The sequence below is a fragment of the Oryx dammah genome, unplaced genomic scaffold, assembly GCF_014754425.2.
Source record: "Oryx dammah isolate SB20612 unplaced genomic scaffold, SCBI_Odam_1.1 HiC_scaffold_3, whole genome shotgun sequence".
Taxonomy (NCBI): domain Eukaryota; kingdom Metazoa; phylum Chordata; class Mammalia; order Artiodactyla; family Bovidae; genus Oryx; species Oryx dammah.
The window spans coordinates 70,596,128-70,621,711 of NW_024070187.1; the positions used below are offsets into that span (position 1 = coordinate 70,596,128).

The window sequence follows — 25,584 nt, forward strand, 5'->3', positions numbered from 1 at the left end:
TAAGGGAAAAGCATGGAATATATAACAGTGACTTAAATTATTCAAAAGGAAGATATTTCGTAAATAAAGTATTAGGATTTTGGCCCTACTTCAATAAATTTGACATCACAGAAGCAGGATGACTTCCAACAAAAAACCATACAAGTTGATAAGTAAGCCTGTCGCAGTTCCATGGATGCTGACATGGGACTCTTGAGTCAGAGACAAAAGACTTTACCAGTTCCAGCAGGAGAAACAAGAGTATCAGTATTGTTGCACCAGTCCTCAGATCTCTCAAGGCAATGTGGAGGGCCCAGTGGAGCCTGCACACACAGTATAGTGAGTCCCAGAGGAGGATTCTATACATAGGAAATCCACTGCTGTAGAATAGGAAGTAAGCAAGTTGGTTTGTCTGAAAGGTGACCAGGTGCTGTGAACTGCAATGCATTATTTTTTCAGAATTACCAAGTGCATAAACACTCCAAGAAATGGCCCAGGTTTAAAAAAAAAAAACAAAAAACAGTCAAAGTCTTGGGCAGAGAAGGCAATGGCAACCCACTCCAGTACTCTTGCCTGGAAAATCCCATGGATGGAGGAGCGTTGTAGGCTGCAGTCCACGGGGTCGCTAAGAGTCAGACACGACTGAGCAACTTCACTTTCACTTTCATGCATTGGAGAAGGAAATGGCAACCCACTCCAATATTCTTGCCTGGAGAGTCCCAGGGACCGGGGAGCCTGGTGGGCTGCCATCTATAGGGTCACACAGAGTCGGACACGACTGAAGCGACTTAGCAGCAGCAGCAGCAAAGTCTGGGGATGTATAGAGCAAGATGTAGAGGGACATAAGAGGCTCAAGCAGGCTGTATCTCAACATACAGCACAAAATAATACAAATGAATGGAATTTTAAAATAAAGTTAGATGGCTACTTAAAGAATTATGATTCTAGTTCTAAAAGGGAAAAAGGCAAGGAAAAATTTTACAATGTTATTTTCACTGCTTTTGAGAAGAGGATCATAAGATTACAATGTGAAGACTCCTGACTTTGTATTGTTTATGTTAATGACAATTTTTAAAAACCATGACTAAAGCTCTTTAGACTTGAAAAAAATATCAAAAATTCCTGAAGTAACTGTCACATTACAGAAATATCTTCAAGATAACGATTAGTTTCCATGAACTAACAGTAGGAGAACAGTCCATAGGACCACCAAGAAATTATGAGAATGAGGCCAACAGTAAGGATGTGATGGAAAAGGAAGGAGAAGGTGGGTAAACCTGAGAACTTATAAATTTAGGACAAGCATTTTAATGGAAAAGGTCTGGAATTCAAGACTCAGTCAGAGTTAAGGCCTCACAGAAACAGGAGGAGGATTCCACATTCTGTTTTCTTCCCTTTAGATTGTAAAAGTGTGGGTGAGAGCCAGACATTCCCAGACAGGTTTTGAAGTACATCATTTGGCTGCCAGACACCCATTATACTAATTGGATCACCAGTTTTCTATCTTGTTGACACAAGGATTCCAGAGCTACCCATTTCTTTAACAGCATTAAAATTTAAGCCTGCCACACATACAATAAACCATAAAATATTCACATAGGCCTGTACTCTGCTTTGGTATTATATTGTAACTCCAGAATGATTCTTCAATAGCCTGCATGAGTGACGAGAAGGAATGCCAATACTAAACAGGTTTCCCATGCTTAAACATTTAATTTTATACTTCTGAGGCATTTGATACATTTGTGAATTACAGTTTGATTCCAATCGTCATCTTTCTCAATAATTTGTTCTTGTTTAGAATATAGCTACAACTACTCTCAGTGGAGAAAAAGAAATCAAAGTACTTTTATTAGGAGTAGAAAGACTTAATACCTCCACATTCAAAAACTACATAAAATGTCCTCATTAATATTCATATGGCTATACATGTATACTGTATATTGAACTCTAAGAGAGCCTATGAATATTATTAATTATTTATAGATACACTGATTCATTTGGTTTTATTCTCCATTTAAAAGAAAGGGAAATTTGAATACATATTAATATCAATCTTCACTGAATGACCTGGTACTTTTTAAAAGTAATTCACCATTAAAATTTCTAAATATCCATGATTTTTTAAATGAGGCTTCATGTTAATGCTACACTATTTTTAACACTTTCCAAGACTCACATACACAATGTATCTTATATTAAGCAGGGTTCTGGGTTGCAGACAAAAGAATCTACTCTGGTTTAAAGAAAGAAAGGATTTACTATGGGTATAGATAGCTTATAGCAGCTGTCACCAACCTTTTTGACACTAGGGACTGATTTCATGCAGGACAATTTTTCGACAGAGTAGATGCCATGGTGGGGGGTGGGGCTGGTTTGGGGATGATTCAAATTCATTACATTTATTGTGCACTTTTTTGTAATCTAATACCAACACTGATCTGACAGGAGGTACTGGTCTGTGGCCCAGAGGTTGGGGATCTCTGGATTATAGACTCTTTAGAAAGGTTAGTGAAATAGCCTGTAGGCAAAACTTACAAGAATAACTTTGGTGAAAATGCTAGGCAGATCCCAGAACCATTTTATCTCTACCATAGTCAGGAAACTGGGGCCAGCCACCACATGTGAACAAAGAATCACATGTTTTTTGCCAGTTTCTGCATCAGCAAAATGGATATCCCATGTCTAATCCTTCCCCCACATACGTTAATTGCCAAAAAAAAAATAAATAAATAAGTGAAAGCGTTAGTCGTTCAGTTTCGTTGACTTTGTGACCCCCAAGGACTGTAGTCCACCAGGCTCCTCTGTCTGTGGACTTCTCCAGGCAAGAATACTGGAGTTGGTACCCATTCTCTTCTGCAGGGGATATTCCCAATTCAGGGATTGAACCTGGGTCTCCTACATTGCAGGTGGATTCTTTACCATCTGGGCCACCAGGGAAGCCCATTAATTGCAAACCAAATGTCATAAAGCTATATTTGTCAGAATCTAAATCATGTATTGATACTCTAAAAGAAAGTGAGGAGGGACTGGAAAAGGTAAGTTTTTTTTTTGTTGTTGTTGTTGTTGTTGTTTTGTTTTGGTTAATATTCTACATTGAAATGGTGAGGTTAACATTATGGGGAAATATTACAATGTAGAGTTTGTTTCAAAAGATTTTTGGCAACTCCAGATTGCAAATGTCAACTTCAACCTTTATCACAAAATTCAGGGTAACTTACCTAATACATTTTGCATGTTTTTCCTCTTTCTTGACAAATAAGGAGAGTGTTACAATAGTCCAGTCATTTTTAAATTGCTTTGGTATTTGCTTATAAGTTTTGATCTTCATCCTATTTTCAATTCTAATTTCCTTCAGGTTGGTTGGAAAATTCATCATTACATGACAGAGTTTAAAGCACAAACCCCAAATTATTACATATTTCTTTTAGTCACTTTTCAACTCGTAACATGTCTTTTGTCTTTAAAGTTGTGTTACACTCTATTCACCATCTGTCCCTGCCTTTCTTAGGGGATTGCCAAGACCCAAATGGAATATTTATGTGTCAGTTACTCTTGATAGATTGCGGTCTGGCAAAGTTGGAGCTGTACTTCATTTGGCAAACTGTGAAATGACCTATTCCTCTTTAGACATAGTTGAAGCTTAAAAAAAAAAAAAAGAAGAAAATAAATAAATAGCTTAGAAAGGGGATGAAGGAAAAAGATTATGATCCTTTGCAATTAGCTCAGATCCCTTCAATGTTTCTGATAACCAAAACAAGAATAGACTTTATGTGTTCTCTAAAGTCTAATCATTTTTTCAGGTGGTAGATAGTGATCATTAAAATCTTCCATATCTAGATTTATGAGAATTTGCTATGGTAACAGAGCAAAACTTCAATGGAAGGGAAGGAGACACAATGAGGAGATGGTCTTCCCCTGTGTTCACGAAGTGCCATGATGTTAGGGCCTCAAACTATGTGGAGAAGTTGGTAAGGAATATTTCAGAACCTAGCTAGGCCAGCAAAACAGTTAAGAAAAAGCAAGCACCAGAAAAACAAAATGTGATGGTGTCCAGGAATCTTTTATTAAAGACATCTGAGGTGAAAAGTTCAAGCATGCCTTTTTTTCCCCTTTTTCAAAGTATTAGGTTTTAAGATGCATTAATACTGCATCTGCCTGCTATCACTGAGAAAGAACTGTGAAGTGGCTACTAAATCTTTAAAATGTTTGCATTTCTAAAAGGTCTAAAAACAAAGACATGTTCATAACCCCTACTTCATACCATATATAAAAAATTAACTTAAAGTGGATCAATGATGTAAATATAAGAAAAATATTAAGCCAGAAAATATAGAGGTAAACCTTCATGACCTTGGATTTGGTAATAAATTCTTAGATATAACACACAAGCAGCAACAGAAAAAAATTAATTGGACTGTATAGAAACTTAGGACTTTTTGCATCAAAGGACATTATCAAAGGAAGTGAAAAGACAACCTGTAGAATGGAAGAAAATACTTGCAAACCATATGTTTGACAGAGGTTTAATATTCAGAATACATAAAGAACTCACAATTTGGTAACAAAATACAAATTGGCCAATTAAAAGTATGTAGTGGGCTGCAGTCCAAGGTGTCGCTAAGGGTCGGACACGACTGAGCAACTTCACTTTCACTTTTCACTTTCATGCATTGGAGAAGAAAATGGCAACCCACTCCAGTGTTTCTGCCTGGAGAATCCCAGGGACGGGGGAGCCTGGTGGGCTGCCATCTATGGGGTCGCACAGAGTCAGACACGACTGAAGCGACTTAGCAGCAGCAGCAGCAGCAGTGGATTTGAATTGACATTTCTCCGAAGAAAGTATACAAACAGTCATAAAAAGGTACATGAAAAGATGCTTAACATCCTTTGCCACTTGGGAAATGCATACCAAATACAGAATGAGATACCGTTCACTCCCACTAACACGGCAGTAATAATAATTGTGGTGGTGATTTAGTCGCTAGGTCAAGTCGGACTCTTTGCGACCCCACGACAGTAAATTGCCAGGCTCCTCTGTCCATGGGATTTTCCAGGCAAGAGTACTGCAGTGGGTTGCCATTTCCTTCTCCAGGGGACCTTCCCCACCCAGGGATCAAACCTGGGTCTTGGGTCTTCTGCATTGCACACGGATTCTTTACCGACTGAGCCATACTGGGATAATAGTAGTAGTAGAAAAATAAGAAGTATTGATGAGGATGTGAAAAAAACAAACGCTTGGGCAATGCTGGTGGGAATGCAAATGGTGCAGCTGCTATGGAAAACAGTATGGCAATTACTCAAAAAAGCTACAGAATTATCATACAACCTAGCAAGCCCACTCTTAGGTAACCCCTTCCTTGACTCCTAATTCCTGGCAAACACTAATTGTTTTCTTTATAATTTTGCTGTCCATGATATATAAATAGAATCACACAATGCTGTACTTTTTGTGCCTGGCTTAGCAAAATTCACTTAAGATCATCCCCGTCTTGTAGGCTTCCCAAGCGGCACTAGTGGTAAAGAATCTGCCTGCCAACGTGGGAGACTCAAAGAGATGCTGGTTCAATCCTGGAAGAGGAAACGGCGACCCACTCTAGTATTCTTGCCTGGGAAATCCCATGGACAAGAGGCGCCTGGCAGGCTACAGTCTGTGGAGTCCCAAAGAGTCGGACGCAACTGCGACTACATACGCACACCCGTCTTGTATGAATCAACAGTTTGCCCTTTTTATTATTCAGTTGTATTTATTGTATGGGTATATCAGTTTGTTTATCCATTAACCTGTTGAAGAATATTTATGAGGATGATCCTTGAATTTCCCTTTCCATTACTAAATAATTAAAATTCCATTTTATTTCTAGATGAGTATAGTGATAGATAGTGAAGTCGCTCAGTCATGTCCGACTCTTTGCAACCCCGTGGACTGTAGCCTACCAGGCTCCTCTGTCCACGGGATTTTCCAGGCAATAGTACTGGAGTGGATTGCCATTTCCTTCTCTAGGGGATCTTCCCGACCCAGGGATTGAACCCAAGTCTCCCGCATTGTAGACAGATGCTTTACCATCTGAGCCACCAGGGAAGTCAGATGAGTATAGTTTTGTGTTAATATTTGTTTGCAATTTGCTGTTTATGATGTACAACTTACTATTTATAAAATCACTTAACTAAAAAACCTCATTTTCTGACCTGCTATGTAAGTTTTCTGCAAAGTCTACTTGATTAAAAATTTTGAAATTATAGGGTGTTTAAAACATAAGTATCAAAAAAAATAAAATAAAATAAAATAAAACATAAGTATCGACTTCTACATATCATGACCATATCTTCTAAACAACTATTTTAAACATTTTTAAGTGTACACTTGGTGGCAACCATCACCACTGTTTCCAAATCTTTTCCATCATCCCACATACAAACTCTGTAACTACTCTGTAGCTACTAAGTAATAACTCTTCATTATCCCCTCACCACAGTCCCTGGAAAGCACTGTTCTACTCTCTCTGGGTTTTTTTGTTTCTCGAAGTTAAAAATGCTTCCTTTATTACATAAAGTCAGTACTGCTACTTCTAAATTCCACTGTTTGTGCATCTCTAGGTTGTTCAGTGTTATGCCTATGATGTGAAGGACAGTTACTTCCAGGTGTCCTCAGCGTGGCTTCCCGTGAGAGTCACCAATCATATCTGCTCCCAGAATTACACTTGCAAGGTGCTCTAGGAGAGTAAGACATTCTCCCAGGCCTAGAGTAAACGTCATGTTCTTCCACACTTTATAGTACCAGAAGCAACAAAGTTCGGAAGGAGACACAATTAATTAAAGACAGCACGGAGTCGCAGTCTGTCAATATACCACCCTCACTGTTTTCATTAACAAAGTGGGTTACACTGGAGCCCGGATCTGCTTTACGATTCACTGTTACAAGAGGGTGAACATTCTCCTAATTGCTAGGGTGCAAGGTTACTCTCAGAACAGCCTCCTGACCAGACCTGGGAGTGAGCGGCGCTAGGAGTGGGAGAAGGTCTGCAAGATCAGCGCTGGTTTTAAGCCTACACCATTTCAAGGCAGTCTCCAGCACATGTCCAGTGAATTACTAGGTTAGCATTTTGGTGCTATAGCATGTTGTGAGGAGAATTATTTTCCATTATGCAGTTTAGCTCAACGAAATAAATAAATCTGGGCCAAAATTACAACCAGATTGTGACCAATTCTCTAAGCAAAAAAGAAACAAAGTAACTGCTGAGGTTAACAAAGATACAGTGATTCTCTTCTTGTGGCCTTCTACTGGTTTGTGAACTGCACTATTAAAAATCATGAGCTTTAACAAAAATCTTTATAACAAGCCAATGCATCCAAACAGGCATTTGGCCAGTAAGAATTTAATTTCACACCAATGAAATTTTAGAGTTTAGATTTATTTAGGGCCATTTGCACATGTTCATAGAATAGTTTACCCCCACAAATGACAAGACATCTCCCCTTCAGCGAGTCCCTATATTCTGCTTTACTTATATACAGCAAGAGGATAACATTAAACATGGAAGCTTTCGATTTGTGGCACCAGATGATGGTCTACACAGGACATCCTTCAAAAACTACAATTAGGGATCCACCTAGCTTTTCAGCAATACAAGCTCGATTGAGGTCTTCTGGCCTATTTGCTTGACATTTGTGTTCTATGCCTTGGAACTTCTTTTTGATGGCATCCTTGGAGCTCCCGTAGATCATTTCACTCTTCAGAGGAGATAGTTCTGGTGCCCACAGGAAAAACATCAACTCCTCTTTTCTGGATTCCTTTGTTTCAAAGCTTGTATCATACAGAGCATATCAACAATCTTTTTCAGGAAGCATCCCCACAAAATGCTTGAAAGGATAGGTTTTGGTGACACCAACATCTCCCACCAAGATCTCCTTGCCTTCCTCCACAATGATGCACTTTTTGTCTGCACTGAGACACAAGATGACAGCCTTCTTCCTTTTCTTGATTTCTTCTGGCAGCAAGCACTTCCGAACTTTCCTGTCATAAAAAATGCAGCATACTTCATCGGCAACGTGCACTCCTGAGGTTATGTTCGCCACGGCGGTCGCAAAGGAGAGGGAACTGGCCGGCTCTTAGTCTACAGAGCGTCCTTCTCACAGGAGGGCACCTTGGACCCGCTCCCTGGTTTTTGTTTGCTTGTTTTGGTGTGTGTGTGTGGTGGTTTTTTTTTTTTTTTTTTTTTGGCCAGTGCCATGCGGCATGAGGGATCTTGGTTCCCTGACCAGAGATCAAACCCTTGCATTGGAAGCTCTGAGTCTTAACTACTAGACAGCCAGGGAAATCCCTCTACTCTCTGCTTTTATGAGTTTTACTATGTTGCTGCTGCTACTGCTAAGTCACTTCAGTCGTGTCCGACTCTGTGCAACCCCATAGACGGCAGCCCACTAGGCTCCCCCATCCCTGGGATTCTCCAGGCAAGAACACTGGAGTAGGTTGCCATTTCCTTCTCCAATGCATGAAAGTGAAAAGTGAAAGTGAAGACGCTCAGTTGTATCCAACTCTTAGCGACCCCATGGACTGCAGCCTACCAGGCTCCTCCGTCCATGGGATTCTCCAGGCAAGAGTATTGGAGTGGTGTGCCATTGCCTTCTCCGTTTACTATGTTAGATTCCTCATATTAGTGGAATCATGTAGTATTTGTTGTTCTGTGACTGGTTTATTTCACTTAGCATAATGTCCTCAAGGTTTGTCCATACTCTTATGTGTATAAGAACTGTCATTCTTTCTGAAGGCTAAATAACATTCCATTGTAAAGATATACTACTTCTTTATCCATTCATATGTTGATGGACATTTAGATATTTCCACACCTTGGCTTTTGTAAATAAGTAATGCTGCAGTGAACATAGAGTTGCTAGTATCTTTTCAAGATTCTGATTTCAATTCTTCTGGAAAAATACCAGACGTGGGACTGTTGGATCATATGGTAGTTATATTTTTAATTTTTTGAATACTATTTTCCATAGTGATTACACCATTTAATTTTTTTCCATACTGTTTTCCATAGTGATTACACCACTTTTCATTCTCAAAAACAATTATTTACAAGGATTCCAATTTTCCCATGTCTTTGCCAATACTTGCTGTCTTTTGATTTTTTGATAACAGCCATCCTAACAGGTATGAGGTGATATTGTGGTTTAGTTTGCATTTTCCTGACAATTAGTGACCTTAAGCATCTTTTCATATAGCTGTTGGCCACTTGTACATCTTCTTTGGAAAAATATCTATTTAGTTCTTTTGCCCATTTTTTAATCTGGTTATTTGCTTTTTTTTTTTTTTTTTGCTATGAATTGCAACAGCTTCTTACACATTTTGGATAATAAGCTCTTATCACATAAATGGCTTGCAAAAATTATCTCATTCTACTGGTTACCTTTTTATTTTGTTCATTCTTTCCTTTGGTGGTTCAAAATTGGGAACGGAGTACATCAAAGCTATATATTGTGATCCTGTTTATTTAACATAAGCAGAGTACATCATGCAAAATGCCAGGCTGTATGACTCATAAGATGGAATCAAGATTTACAGGAGAAATATCAATAACCTCAGATATGCAGATACCACCACCCTAATGGCAGAAAGTGATGAGGAACTAAAGAGCCTCTTGATGGAGAAAGAGGAAAATGAAAAAGCTGGCTTAAAACTCAACATTCAAAAAACTAAGATCATGGTATCCAGTCCCATCACTTCATGGCAAATAGATGGGAAAAAAAGTAGAAACAATGACATACACTATTTTCTTGGGCTCCAAAATCACTGTGCACAATGACTGCAGCCATGATATTAAAAGATGCTTACTCCTTGGAAGGAAAGCTATGACAAATCTAGACTGTGTATTAAAAAGCAGACATCACTTTGCCAACAAAGGTCTGTATAGTCAAAGCTATCACTTTTCCAGTAGTCATGTACAGATATGAGAATTGGACTATAAAGAAAGCTGAGTGCTGAAGAATTGATGCTTTTGAATTACAGTGCTGAAGAATACTCTTGAGAGTCCAAGATACTCTCTCCTTGAGATACCAAGGAGATCAAACCAGTCAATTCTACAGGAAATCAGTCCTGCATATTCATTGGAAGGACTGATGCTGAAGCTGAAGCTCCAATACTTTGGCTACCTGAGGCAAAGAGCTGACTCACTGGAAAAGACCCTGATACTGGGAAAGATTGAAGGCAGGTGGAAAAGGGGGTGACGGAGGATGAGATGTTTGGATGGCATCACGGACTCAGTGGACATAAGTCTGAGCAAACTCTGGGAGATGAAGGACAGGGAACCCTGGCATGCTGCAGTCCTTGGGGTTGCTAAGAGTTGGACATGACTTAGCAACTGAACAACAAGGAAGAGACATGAAAACTAAAAGCACCACTGTCTCCTGACTTGAATCCAGAAACAGAAAAAGGACAGTGGAAATACTGGGGAAATCTAAATAGTCTGTAGTTTAGTTTACAGTATTTGTTAAACTAATCTTAATTTTTAGTTTCGATCCCTGTTCCATAGCTATATGAGATGTTAACATATAGGGAGACTACATAGAGAGTATTATTGGAACCGTCTATACCATCTCTGCAACTCTTCTGTAAGCCTAAAATTATCAACATAAAAAGCTAAAAAAAAATTTAGCTTCAGCAAAACACAGGGGGTATACTAAGCAATGCTGCTTCTGCTAAGTCACTTCAGTCATGTCCAACTCTGTGTGACCCCAGAGACGGCAGCCCACTAGGCTCCCCCATCCCTGGGATTCTCCAGGCAAGAACACTGGAGTGGGTTGCCATTTCCTTCTCCAATGCGTGAAAGTGAAAGTGAAGTCGCTCAGTCGTGTCCGACCCTCAGCGACCCCATGGACTGCAGCCTTCCAGGCTCCTCTGTCCATGGGATTTTCCAGGCAAGAGTACTGGAGTGGGGTGCCATTGCCTTCTCTGTATTAAGCAATAATTAACTCAAATAAATGGGTCTAAATCTCAGGTAACTGAAACCCAAAATAAAAACAAGTCATCAGTATCCAGTTATTATTTTTCACCCACACAGTCTGAATGTCCAAGTTTTCCAAACTAAAATCTCACATGAGTCATGAAGAGTGAGTAAATATCTACTTTTACACCTACAATTCTATATTTAAATTTAGATTCTATGAGAAAGATAAATTTAAGTTAAATCATGTTTATTTACACTACTTCTTCCAAGCTGTAAATTCACTGTTAAGGACTGTCTGTAACCAAACAAGAATTTCAGCTTGTAGTTATAGGAACTTACATGGCTATGATACATAGTAGTGTTGAATCCTCCCAGACTAAAATGGTATAGGTGGATTCAAAGCAATGGCATAAGCACAGAAAGCACTGTCAGAAATGTCTGATGCCAAAGATAATGAGTATTTGTAATATAGCACTTTTTTAGGATACTCTGAACTGCTTTATATCTTAAAATGCCTAAAAATCAATACTTCTCTTTACTTATAGCAGGTTTATAAAATGTTCTTTAGAGGCTTAAAAACAACAAATGTAAATCCAATTTACCTATACTACAAAAAGGAAATTAAACTCTTAACAGAAGTAGAGAAGGTCCACCTAAATTCTTATGGACAGAAATTAATGTCTACATAATGGACTGCTTTGAAGTTTGTTCAGATATTAGTAAATTAACATTACAGAAAGCTTTTTTTAAATTTAAATTTACTTATTTTAATTGGAGGCTAATTACTTTACCATATTGTATTGGTTTTGCAATACATCAACATGAATCCACCATGGGTGTACACGTGTTCCCCATCCTGAACCCCCCTTCCACCTCCCTCCCCGTACCATCCCTCTGGGTCATCCCAGTGCACCAGCCCCAAGCATCCTGTATCCTGCATCGAACCTGGACTGGCAATTCGTTTCGTATATGATATTATACATGTTTCAATACCATTCTCCCAAATCATCCCACTCTCTCCCTCTTCCACAGAGTCCAAAAGACTGTGAAAGCATTTTAATATGTTTAAATAAATTTATTTATATTCAAAATCAAGTATCTCAAACACATACCTCAAACATAACACATAATAGTAACTCAATGATTAATATTTCTTTAATTAATATATGAAATAAATTAAAGATTGTTTCACTAGACCAAAAGAAAATGTGAATATTACAGCCAACTTTATTTAATCTCATTTTGTTTTCTAAAACTCCAAAATTAACACAAGGATTAGTAAGGTAGAAAAATAAGAAAAATAATTTTGCCTGGTTCTTTTATAGTGTTAACTTATATTTGTTTAAAATGATAGAAGAAAAGTGTTACTAAAAACACTGGCATAATCATATATCAGAAAAAAACCTTTTTTTATCTCTTTACCTCTCTGAGATTTTCTGGGCTTCTCTGCTTAGATTGAATGAACAATGTTTTCAGCTTTTCCAAATCTTTGCTCTGTAAAACAAAGCATATTTACATTGATCTGTCATCATGGACACAATTTCTTCTAAAAATTTGGAAAGGATTTATAGCCTGGATAACAGACTGTTACATTTATGTAATACTGACTTCTAACTCTGCATAGACATTTTATTGAAATAAAGAAACAGATTTACTTAAAACTACTGAAGCACTAAGTGTGGGATTCACTGGTCATATTACATTGATAGACAAATTTGATTATAACTAAGACAACAGGACCATTAAAGCAAATTGAGAGTTGTTTGTATGATGATGTGATATTTCTTGTTATGAGTATGAGAGTCCCCATGAGTGTAGTTTACACTCATGTCAACTCAGTTGAATAGAGGTCACATGCACCAGACTGTGAAACTATACACGAGTAGTTTTCTTTTTATCTACAGAATTCAGTTTCAAAATAGTGTTACTGACTGAAGGCTATCTTCTAAGACAATCCCCTGGAGAAGGGAATGGCAACCCACTCCAGTATGGTTGTCTGGAGAATCCCATGGACAGAGGAGCCTGGTGGGCTACAGGCCATGGGGTTGCAGAGTCAGACACGACTGAAGTGACTGAGCATGCACACCTACTATAATGTCCAATAAACAGTTGTTGAAAAGGAAGTTGTTTCCTTTAAAAAAAAATACAAACAATAATAGGATCAACATCACTGCACACACAAATCGGTGCACTTAGCCAATTATTCCTGTGACAAATTTCGAAAATTGGAAAGGCAGAGACAAAGGTATGAACATTTTGAATTGTAAAGCATATTGCCAAACTGTCCTCCAAAATCCCTGTAAAAATTTACACTACTACCATCAACGGATAAAACTGTCCGTTTCTTTTATATCTTTGAGATATTGCTCATTATCACACTTAAAAAATTTTTTTAACCAGAATGATGTCATTATCATTTATCACTTTTACAATTAGAAAAAAATTTGAGATATTACAGGTTTTGCTATTCTTAAAACTTGTTGTTTAGTCACTAAGTCATGTCTGACTCTTTGTGACCCTGGACTGTAACTCGCCAGGCCCCTCTGTCCATGGGATTTCCCAGGCAAGAATACTGGAGAGGGTTGCCATTTCCTTCTCCAGGGAATCTTCCTGAACCAGGGATTGAACCCACATCTCCTACACTGGCAGATGGATTTTTTACCAATAAGCCACCAGGGCAGCCCATTCTTAAAACTAAATAGCTATTAATTAGCATGAAGTTAAGAATACTAACCAAGTTATGTTTAGAATAATTGCTCATGCTGAATAACAGTGCATTGGCTGAATGGTTTTTTATGTTCAAGTAAAATAGTGCCCATTCTTCTGCTCAACTCTTTTCAAGGTACCTGAAGGAGAGACAAAATAAGTTTATTGTTGTTGAGTTGCTAAGTTGTGTCTGACTCTTTGCGACCTCATGGGCTGTAGCCTGCCAGGTTCCTCTATCCATGCTGCCGCTGCTAAGTCACTTCGGTCGTGTCCAACTCTGTGCGACCCCATAGACAGCAGCCCAGCAGGCTCCCCCATCTCTGGGATTCTCCAGGCAAGAACACTAGAGAGGGTGGGTATAAGTAAATAGAAAAGGGTATATAATAAGTACTTACTTGATGGAGAATAATGTAGAGATGAACTGACTGGAGTAGAACATACTTTAGAGCAAGTTAAGATGAAGGGAAAATTACAAGGTGTGGGTTCAAAAGACAGGATGGGATTGGGAACTTACTATGGAGGTGGTACATGTTGCTCTGACCAGTGAAGCTGACAGGTGCTGTCTTGCTATTCTAGAATTGCATTTCCAAAAGCTCACACCCCAAGCTCAGTGTGTCCAAAAGAAAACTCATATTCTATGCCTCTTTTCCACAGAACATTCAGCTAATTGTGGGTCCAGGCCATGATGCTATAGCTAGACTTGCACTATTCAGTATGTACATACAGTTCATACAAATGGAGATGAGCTATAAGTGCTCACTGGATTTCAAAGATTTAGTATAAAACAATGTAAAATATGTCACTGTAATTTTTATATAGATTACTTATTGAAATGAGATTTTGAAGACACTGAGTTGAAAATATATTACTACAAAATAATTTCACTTGTTTCCCTCTCTCTTTTTTAAAATGAGGCCCCTGGAAATTTAAAATTAAATGTGTGACTCATATCTGTAGCTTGCATTATATTTCTGTTGGACAGCAATGATCTAGACCATTGAGATCTAGATTGCTAGGATCAAGGGCTAGATTATGAAGCTAACTATCAGTAGCTGTGCTCTAAGAATCTTCCAGAAAGGAGCAAAAAAGTGAGAGGTGGAAGGAGTTAGCGGTGAACTGAGTTTGGCTTGAACTTTGAGGAATCAAAAAGGGATTTCCAGGCATGGGAGAAAGGCTCATAAAGCAAAGATAGAAAGTGAAGTGAAGTTGCTCAGTCGTGTCTGACTCTGCAACCCCGTGGATTGTAGCCCACCAGGCTCCTCTGTCCATGGGATTCTCCAGGCAAGAGTACTGGAGTGGGGTGCCATTTCTTTCTCCAGGGGATCTTCCCGACCCAGGAATCAAACCCAGGAGACGCTTTAACCTCTGAGCCACCAGGGAAGCCCATAGGTTTTAAATGCCAGATTATCTAGAACTACTGCTCTCACTGTGTTATCTCTGCTGCTTTTGCCAGAGCTTTCAGCAGTGCCTCGGAACATTCTAAACATGTCTGAGCTGAGCTGAGATAGCAAACTTGAGCCAAAGGGTTAAAATGGCAAAGTATGTCCCCTGTATCCAGCAGAAGCCAGTAAGAGAACCAAGAGGGCATGAACTTGAAGGGCAGAAATCAGTTGTCCCACCCCCAAGGAGATTCCTTTTCCAGTACCAGACTGGGAGTTCTGAGTTTGGGTGGAAAGGTTTATCTGTATGTTTTTATTTAGACTGTGCATTTCAAGGATGGCATCACTCCCTCACAGGGCCTCCTTTAATTGTAACAAAACCCCGGGCTATCCCGAAGTTTACCTGAAACTCATCAAAATTTGCCCCACACATGGAATCTTTGCCTTGATGCCAAAGTTGTCATCAGTGTCCAGCTTTGTACCCATCTTCTTTATTACATGCAGATGGCAGGCTGGGCTGGCCCTAGTTATGTCAACTTCCCTCATGCTCTTACCCAGTGGAAATCTCTGCGTGCCCCACTACTGAGTAATTGAAGCTCATGACCTCTGAGGTTTTCTTCAACCTTATGTTACTAAAACAAAAGCAGTGGTTGCCTGGAACCAGAAAGAGGCTGAAGAAACTTTGAAGAGTGATATACATTTTCATTATTTTGATTGTGGTGAGGGTTTGTGGGCATATCCATAAAACAACTTATCAAAATATACACTTTCACCATGTCAATTATACCCCCCATAAAGCTGTTAAAAACAGTATTAACATATTTCCTTCTCATAATCAGGTTCATCAATCAAGAAATCAATGAATACTCATCTATCACCTACTCTGGACACGTCCATCCCTGGTAGGAATAGTGTTTTTTCTGGCCAAACAGCATCTAAAAGAAGCCATATTGTTATTTTCTTTATGCAAATAAAATAACATTTTAGCAGCATAACTTCCTTTATATATCTCATTATATGTTAGCCAGAAGAGAAAGTCATCTGATAGAGATATGCTTAAAACTGATGGATTGTATTTCTATAGAATTTCCGCTAGGAAATTAAGAATAAAACTCTGAAAACTTCACAACCCAGTACAGGCATACTTCATTTTATTGTACATCACGGATACTGTTGGTTTGCTTTTTTTTTTTTCAAATTGAAGGCTGTAGCAACCCTGCATTGAGTAAGTCTATCAGCAAAAAGATTACAATTTGCTGAAGGCTCAGATGATGGTCAGCAATTTTTAGCGTTACTTTTTAATTAAGGTATGTACATTATTTTGGACATACTGCTTCTGCACATTTAACAGACTACAGTATAGTGTAAATATAACTTCTTATGAACAGGAAAACAAAAATTCATGTGAATCAGTTTATTGTGATATTTGATTTATTGCTGTGGTCTGCAACCGAACCCAAGGTATGCCTACTGCAGAGCAGAGCAGTTGTCTCAGGTTGAGATTCGCAGAAGCACACTCTGAGACAAAGACTCTTGTGTGCAATGATGGGTGGTTCTCAGGTGAAAACTAAGGAAATGGGGCAACCAGGACAGCAAAAGGCAAGAAGCAAAGACGTGGGCCACCCCATCCCATGGGCAGCTGTAGACCATGAAAGCACTGCAAAGCGGTTCCCCTTGGAGCAGGCAGGTCACCAAAAGTCCTGGGGTGTAACCACTGGGGCTTTTCCTGGCAAGGCAGCCTCCATCAGTGAGGGCAATTCTTGAAAGGAGGTGCAACTGTGAGCTGTTAGGAGCCTATACTTGTAGCAGCTGGAGAACGGGGCATTTACCCACTTGAAAAACTCTTGTTTTCACTTTCTCCTCTGTAAAATGGGACTATAACAACAGCAGCTACTTCATATACTCATCAAAACTAAATAATAATACATTAAAGCTCTCAAAAGAGCACTCAGTATTAAAATAGTATATGCAATTCACCTAGAATCACACATAGCATATGCTCAATAAATATCACAATGTTATTGCTGCTGTTGTCTCTTCAGATGTGGCCACACCAGGCCTCTCATTGCCCAAGTGCGAGCCAATACCCTACACAGCTGCACACCCAGGAGTGAGATTTTTGCCCAAGCATTACTTAAGGGCAATCTAAAGATTTCACTTCTAGGTGACGCCTAAACACATCCATTTTATCTGACATTTTCTCTAAGTTCAAAATCAAGCAAGAATAACTTTCCTCTTTCTCCTCAAAGAGGGGGAAAGGTGCAACCTCAACATTAGCTGATTTTTATTTCTCTGGGAGGTCCTCAGTAGGTGGTTTTCACCTAGTGTCAGAAAAACCAAACCAAACACAAACCCCTCTCTCTCACCTACACTGTGTGGCCCCAACTATGAAACCAGTCTTCCTCGAGCAGCAGAGAGTTCCCACAACCACACACCATACTTGGAGCATCATTTAAATCCCAGGGACCAATTCTTGCGTTCTCCAGACGCAAACATCGAAATATTAGACTCTTGCTTTGCTTCTCCTAATTTTGGAAACCAAACTGACATCTTTTTCGTATCTGACTAAAGAAACTAGGATGGGTCAGCGGCGACTAGACAGGGTCCCAGGAGAGAGAAGGAATTGCCAGCGAACTCGAGAAGGGGACTGGCTTCGCTGAGACGGCTGGTTCGCCTCCGGTCCGGCGCCTTTTCGGAACCAGCACTCCAGGGGAAAACCCCGTGGGAGAGGCGGCCCTGGCCGCTGCAGGCACCTGGGCGGCTGTTACCTTTTCATGCACCGGGTCCATGTAGACGTGCTCCAGGATGTTGGCCGCCCACGGGAGCCTTCCCCTGGCCCCCGCCGGGCGCGGCCGGGACGAACCCGAGGGGCTCGCCTTCAGCCTCACCTTCCCCGCGACCGGCGCGCTCGGGTCCCTCTAAACAGGCGGCGGGGGCGGGCTCGCCTTTGGCCCCGCCTCTCGGTCGGGTTTCCGCCTCTGGATTTTGTTCAGGCGCCAGGTCGCTGCCAACCCTTGGCGACCCCGTGCACTGTAGCTCGCCAGGCTCCTCTGTCCACGGGGATTCTCCAGGCAAGAATACCGGAGTGGGCTGCCATGCCCTCCTCCAGGGGATCTTCCTGACCCAGGGATCTATCCCAGGTCTCCTGCCTTGCAGGTGGATTCTTTACTGTCTGAACCACCAGGGAAGGCTTCACCCTTCCATAGGTGAATGTATTCACTCATCTGGAAGCTCTCTAAATGCTGCTGTTGGGGTTATGGAAGCTTCTTCAAGTAGGCACAATGAATTATTAACTCCGTTTTCATCTCCTCTCTCCTCTCTGGAGAAGTAGGGAGCCGGCTTGAAAATTTCAAGCTTCCAAGTATGATGTGGTTCTTTCTGGTGACCAGAATCCCAGGGACGGGGGAGCCTGGTGGGCTGCTGTCTATGGGGTTGCACAGAGTTGGACATGACCGAAGTGACTTAGCAGCGGCAGCAGCAGCAACCAAAGGAGTGGACATTCTTGTCCTCAGACTCCTCAGCTGTAGGGACTTTCTGATGTCCATTATCCTAAAATGAGAGAACTGAATTATCTAAATTTCTCTCCATCTCTGTAATTTTATTATTTTTAACATTGTATGTTCTACACAATGCCAAGGACAACCAACAGTAACATTTTCTAAAGATCATAAATATTAGAGGAAGGAATCAATAAGCAAGTATATTACATTGTGAAACATTTTCTTTACCATGCCATCACACCAGTTTTTAAAAGTTGTATTGTGTAATTTCACTACTTCAATTTTGTACATTTTTAGTACAATACCTAGAAAAATTGCAAATTTGACAATATAAATACATGTTTTTAAAATCTCATGTTGGTATTCCCTTTTCAGATGAAAACTCACCTGAAAGAGTAAATCTATGAAAGCCATTGTTGCTTTCAACTTAATTTTTTAAAAGCAGTAAACACAATCAAGACTTTTTTAAATGGGAGAGTATATGGGGATACGTACAAATATACCCACATCTCTTAAGATTTAAACTGATTCTGAACCTGAGGTAGATCATGCTTATGAACATAGGTCTGTCCAGTTAGGTCTAAACATTCACTGAATTTTTGTGCAAAATCAGATCTAATGAATCAGATCACATCCCTAGATACAGCAACAGACTTTTATCCTGAGGCTGATCCTTGACTCAGTGAATGGCACCGCTCTGTCCACTTGTCCAAGGAAAAGGTCTGAAAGTCATTCTCAACTTCTCCCCCTTTCCAGTCCCTCTCATATCCGTTCTTCCTGCAGCTACCAGAATGGTCTTAATAAAATGCAAATTTTTATATATGTCCCTCCTTTGCTAAAAACCCTTAAATGTTCCCTACTGGCCTGAAGATAAACACCTAACTTCCCTCCATAGACTTCCAAGGCTCTTTCCACTTGCCCCCCACACTTCCCTCTAGCCTCTCTTCTCTTTGCCAAGTCCATCTCTCCATCTCCAGCCATGGCCCTTGCTCAGTTACTCTAACTTCCCCCAGGTACGAGAATGTCTTTTGGCCCACTCAACCTGAAATGCTCTTTCACCCTTTCATCCCTGGCTAGCTCCTACTGTCCCATCAGGCCTCTGATTTGATGACTTCCTCCAGGTAGTCCCACTGGCCCTCATAACACCACACCATAACCCCACTACAGCCCTTAGCATACAGTATTGTAATCACCCGTTTTCCTCCATTTGGCCACTAGACTAAGCTTCTCACCTGTGTGCCCTGGAGGAAGCTGTGTGTAGTAAGAGCCCGAGCTTTCAAGTCAGAAAGACCAGTTCCTGCAAGTATAAGTTGTGTGTACCTCAACAAGTTTTTCAGAGAAGGAAATGGCAACCCACTCCAGTGTTCTTGCCTGGAGAATCCCAGGGACGGCAGAGCATGGTGGGCTGCCATCTATGGGGTCACACAGAGTCGGACACGACTGAAGCGACTTAGCAGCAGCAGCAAGTTTTAAACCTGTATGGGTCTCAGTTTCCTATCTGTAAAGAAAGAAGACCACTATAAAGATTAATGAGGCAACATGTAAAGTATTTGCACACAGCCAAGCACTTATTGGGCTTCCCGGGTGGCGCTAGTGGTAAAGAACCCACCTGCAAATGCAGGAAATGTAAGAGACACGGGTTCAATTCCTGTGTTAAGAAAATCCCCCGGAGGAGGGCATGGCAACCCACTCCAGTATTCTCCTCTGGAGAATCCCATGGACAGAGGAGCCTGGAGGGCTATGGTCCATAGGGGCACAAAGAATTGGACATGACTGAAGCAGTTTAGCATGCACTCATACAAGCACCTGCTGCTGCTAAGTCACTTCAGTCGTGTCCGACTCTGTGCAACCCCATAGACGGCAGCCCACCAGGCTCCGCCATCCCTGGGATTCTCCAGGCAAGAACACTGGAGTGGGTTGCCATTTCCTTCTCCAATGCATGAAAGTGAAAAGTGAAAGTGAAGTCGCTCAGTCGTGTCCGAGTCTCAGCGACCCCATGGACTGCAGCCCACCAGGCTCCTGCGTCCATGGGATTTTCCAGGTAAGAGTACTGGAGTGGGGTGCCATTGCCTTCTCCGAATACAAGCACCTAGTAGATACTAAATAAATAGCAGTTACAGGTGGTAACAGTTCTGCTGCCAAATCTCCTCCATAAACTGGAACTCTAAGAGAATGAACCCTCTTATCACTACCAAGTAGACATAGATGAAAGAGAAAACTGATTTTTCTGACCCTCTTCCAAAAAGGTCCTCATTAGCTATATGTACTTAAGGAGGTTATCTGACTGGTTTTCATGCCTCAGTTTCTTTATTTGAACATGCCTCATGTGATCGACCTAATCATATGATACACATGAAAGTATTTTTAACAAACACAACATCTTGAAATGATACATTCCTTTGCTTATTATCAATTGAAAGAAAATTGGGGGCAAAATTTTTTGGTTTGCAGGGTCTTAGTTCCCCAACCAGGGATTGAACTGGGCCCTCGACAATCAGAATGCAGAATCCAAACCACTGGACTGCCAGGACAATTCCCTCAAAGAAATATGATTTTAAAACATTAAAATATTGAATCTAATTGTAAGCTAAGAGACCATAAATAATGTAAAACAGTAAACCCTCACTTTTAGTCATGACCCTTAATATTTTCCTTTCTGTACTCTTTTTTGCCAGAAAAGAAGTTGTAAAGCAGGTTGTCGGGAATTTCACCATACCTTCTGACCCCATGTGTTATGACAGCAGGGAACCAAGCAAGCAAGCAGCTAGTAGAGGAAGCCTCAGTAGTTAGGAAAATCTATATTCTGTGCAGCACAGCCTTCCATAATTGAGATTAGATTTTTTTACACTCTATCATCCATCTTAGACTCACAGACTATTAGAACTAAAAAGTACATTAGCATATTGGAGAAAAATGGAAGATCAAGCACATATTATATATTTAATTTCCTTCCCTCCAAATTCTTCCAAAATGACAGTAAAAAGATTGTGTTAAGATACACAAGATAAAAAGGATGAGAGAAGAAGCATAGCAACAAAATACTGTAAGCCTGAAAACAGTGAATGAATGGTAATTGACTCAGATACCTCACTTAGACCTAAATCCTGAAGCTGCAGAGGGAAAGCTGAGAAGCAATCCAGTTCCATTACAGAATGCCAGGAAGATCCAGATCAAGGTTGGCAGCACCAAGTGCCTCTGAAATAGGGGCAAACAGAGGACAACTGAGGGAATGAACTGATTTCTGTTTAAGAAGCAATTAGACCCTCAGATCCCTCTCTTCTATTCGATGTAGCAGATCAGATCAGATGTTTCTCCACCACCCCATACAAATTCTGGAAGTTTACTCTGTGGAGATAGAAAACAGAGCTTCTGGACTAGGGGACACTCAGCCCAGTTGAGAGAACTTCAGTACTCAGAAGCGCTAACAGAATGTATAATGAATGTTGACAAGATCCTACACACAGCCCTCCCCAATGTTTTTTTCTGAATGAGCTCCAGTTGAAGGGAATCAGGGCTATATATTTGAAGCAAGAAATTGGAAAATATTTCTCTAGAGAACCCAGTGTTCTTGCCTGGAGAATCCCAGGGATGGGGGAGCCTTGTGGGCTGCCGTCTATGGGGTCACACAGAGTCCGACACTACTGAAGTGACTTAGCAGCAGCAGAGAACCTGGGTAGTCCAAAATAATATCTATAGATTCAACAAATTTTTCTGGCCAGGTCATCCTTCAGTGAATCTCATAGTCAACAAACCCAGAGCTTCCAATCTGCTCAGAGCCATTAAATATGAGCAGACAACCAAGGATCACCAGATCGCCAAAGGAAAGTCTGTGGCACAAAAGACAGAAACTAGAACAAAGGAAGTGGTTGGGGGGAACCAGCTTGGGAAAAAAAGAGACCATGGAGGCAAAATAATGCCTTAAATAGATGTAGTTAAAGTGCCCAGACAGAGGGGAAAATTTATTTCACCCAAGAAAAAGAACAAGGCACTATCCAACTTCAAGACTTACGATAAATTTACTTAGTAATCAAGACAGTAAGGTATTGGTGAAAGAATGAGCAAAAAGACCAACGGATCAGAAGCAAGAGCCTAGAAATAGACCCCTATAAATACAGTCAACTGATCTCTGAGAAAGGAGTAAAGATAGTCTAATGGAGCAGAGATAGTCACCTCAACAGACGGTGCTGGCACAGTTACACATCCACATGCAAAAAAAGGCGTATAGACACAGACCTTACACCTTTCACAAAAACTAACTCAAAATGGATCATAACCTAAATGTAAAACACTAAACCATAAAACTCTTGGAAGATAACACAGGAGAAAACCTAAGTGACCTTGGATACAGTGATGTCTCTTTAGATACAACATCAAAGACAAAATCCATGAAAGAAAGAATTGATCATCTGGACTTCAATAAGATTAAAAACTTCTGCTCTGTGAAAGACAATACCTAGAGAATGAGAAGACAAGCCACAAACTGCAAGAAAATACTTGCAAAAGACACATCTGATAAAGGACTGTAATGCAAAATATATGAAAACTCTTAAAGATCAACAATAAGAAAAAGACCAACTCAATTTAAAAATGGACAAAAGACCTTAACAGACAACTTATCAAAGAAGATATACAACCGACTCATAAGTATATGAAAAGATACTCCACATCATATGTCACCAGGGAAGTGCAAATAAACAATGAGCTACTACTACACACTTATTAGTGTTGCCGAAATCCACAGCACTGAATGAGAACTTGCAATGCGAACAAGAATGTGGAGCAACAGGAGCTCTCATATACAGCTAGTGGGAATGCAAAAGTGGCACAACCACTTTTGAAGACAGTTTTTTCTTACAAGATTAAACATATTCTTACTATACAATCCAACAACAATGCTACTTAGTATTTACCCAAAGTAGTTGAAAACTTATACCCACACAATAACCTGCATAAGGTGTTTATAGCAGCTTTGCTGATAATGGTCAAAATTTGAAATCAACTGTGATGTCCCTCAGTAGGTGAATAGATAAACTGTAGTGCATCCAGACAATTGAATATTTTTCAGTGCCAAAAAAGAAGTGAGCTATCAAGCCATGGAAAGACATAGAGACACAGAGTAATCAAAAAATGCATAATACTAAGTGAAAGAAGCCAGTCTGAAAAGGCTCTATGATTCCAGCTGTTAATATATAACATTTTAAAAAAGATGAAACTATGAAGGTAATTGATCAGTGGCTTCCAGGGCTAATGGTGAGTGGGAGGGGAAATGAATAAGCGGAACACAAAGGATTTTTAGGGCTGTGGAAATAGTCTGGACAATATTACAGTGATGGGATTTGTCATTAAGCATTAGTCCAAACATAGGCTGTACAACACCAAGAGTGAACCATAACCTAAGTTATGGACTTTGGGTGATTATGATGTCAACGTAGGATTATCCTTGGTTACGCCAAGTACCACTCTAGTAATGTTGATGTTGGGGGATTATCCTTGGTAACACAAAGTACCACTCTGGTAAAGTTGATGTGTGAGGGCAGGGAGTATATGGAAAATCTCAGTACTTCCCTCTCAGTTTTTTTGTAAACTTAAATCTGCTCTAAAAAATAAAGTCTTCTAAAAAAGACAATGTTAAAAAAAAATAAGAAGTTCTTTTGAAAAACAAACATGAATGTTTGATGCCATCGTCCAAAATTTCTTGGAAATTACATGTATAGTAGCAGAAATGAAAGCTCAGTAGAAGGGCTAGAAGATAAAATTAAGGAACTCTTCCAGAAAGTAGAAAGCAAAAACATACAAAGTGCTCATGTCAGCAGCACATTTATTAAACTGGAATGATATAGAGATCAGTATAGTCCCACACAAGGACAACTCACAAATTGGTGACACTTCTAATATTTTTTTTTAAAAAGAAAGGAAGAACAAGTAAGGATGTGGAGAAATTGGAATTCTTGTGCATTGCTGGTAGCAATGTAAAATGGTCTAGCCACTGTGGAAAACAGGCTGTTAGGTCCTCAAAAAAATTAAATTTAAGTGTTACTACTTAACACATATGATCCAGCAATTCTACTTTCACATTTACACTCAAAAGAATTGAGAACAAGACCTAAACCAGATATTTGTATACTCATTTTCATAGCAATGTTATTCACAATAACGAAAAGGTGGAAGCAACCCAAATGTACACTGACAGATGAATGGGCAAACAAAACATTGTATATACAAACAATGAAATATTATTCAACCCTAAAAAGGAAGAAAATTCTGACACATACTAGAGCAGGGATAAACCTTGAGGACATGATATCAAGTGAAAGAAGCCGAGCACTAAAGGACAAATATTGTATGGTTCCACTTACATGAAGTTCCCAGAATAATCAAACATGTAGAGATAGCAAGCAGAATGGAGATTTTACTAAGGACTGGGGGTCAAGGAAGCTTACACTTTAATGGGTACAGAGTTTCATTTTGGGATGATGAAAAAAATTCTGGAGACGGGTACTGATAATGATTGCACAACAATGTGAATATACTTAATTCCATTTAACTGTATGTTTAAAATGGTTAAAATCTCAGGTATATTTTACCACAATTTTAAAAATGAGAAATTTAAGCATATAACATAGAGACACAGGGGCAAATATTAAAAGAAATAGAAGTTGGAAGTGTTTTCCTTTGAAGATGGAAAGTGGTGGGGGAAGGGATGCTGTTTTCAAACAAGCTTTGTAAAACTATTTATCTTTAAACTATGTGCATGTAAATTTTTGATAATACTTTAAACAACAACCCTAATTTGAAAAAAAAAAATTTAATCCTTCAATTTTACAGACAACCAAATCATAGACAGAGTAGAGTCCTTAGCCAAGGTGATCTAAAACAGTGAGAAGCACATTAAAGAGTTGAACCAACATGTTCTAAATCAAAGTTCAGCGTCTCATCGTCACAGCACAGTGCTCAGTATTCAGTCATGTCTGACTCTATGAGACCCTTTGGACTATAGCCCACTAGGCTCCTCTGTCCATGGGATTTTTCAGGCAAGAATACTGAAGTGGATTGCCATTACCTCCTCCAGGG

General features: G+C 39.9%; 1 non-coding gene and 1 pseudogene across 1 annotated transcript; one reads left to right on the forward strand and one right to left on the reverse strand.

The window, feature by feature from the left end:
- Positions 1-7,372: 7,372 nt before the first annotated feature.
- On the reverse strand, positions 7,373-17,802 carry LOC120861584 (annotated as a pseudogene).
- A 6,508-nt stretch (positions 17,803-24,310) lies between these two features.
- LOC120862339 lies at positions 24,311-24,412 on the forward strand. The gene has a single exon (XR_005720762.1). It is a non-coding gene; the product is annotated as a U6 spliceosomal RNA (small nuclear RNA).
- Positions 24,413-25,584: the final 1,172 nt, after the last annotated feature.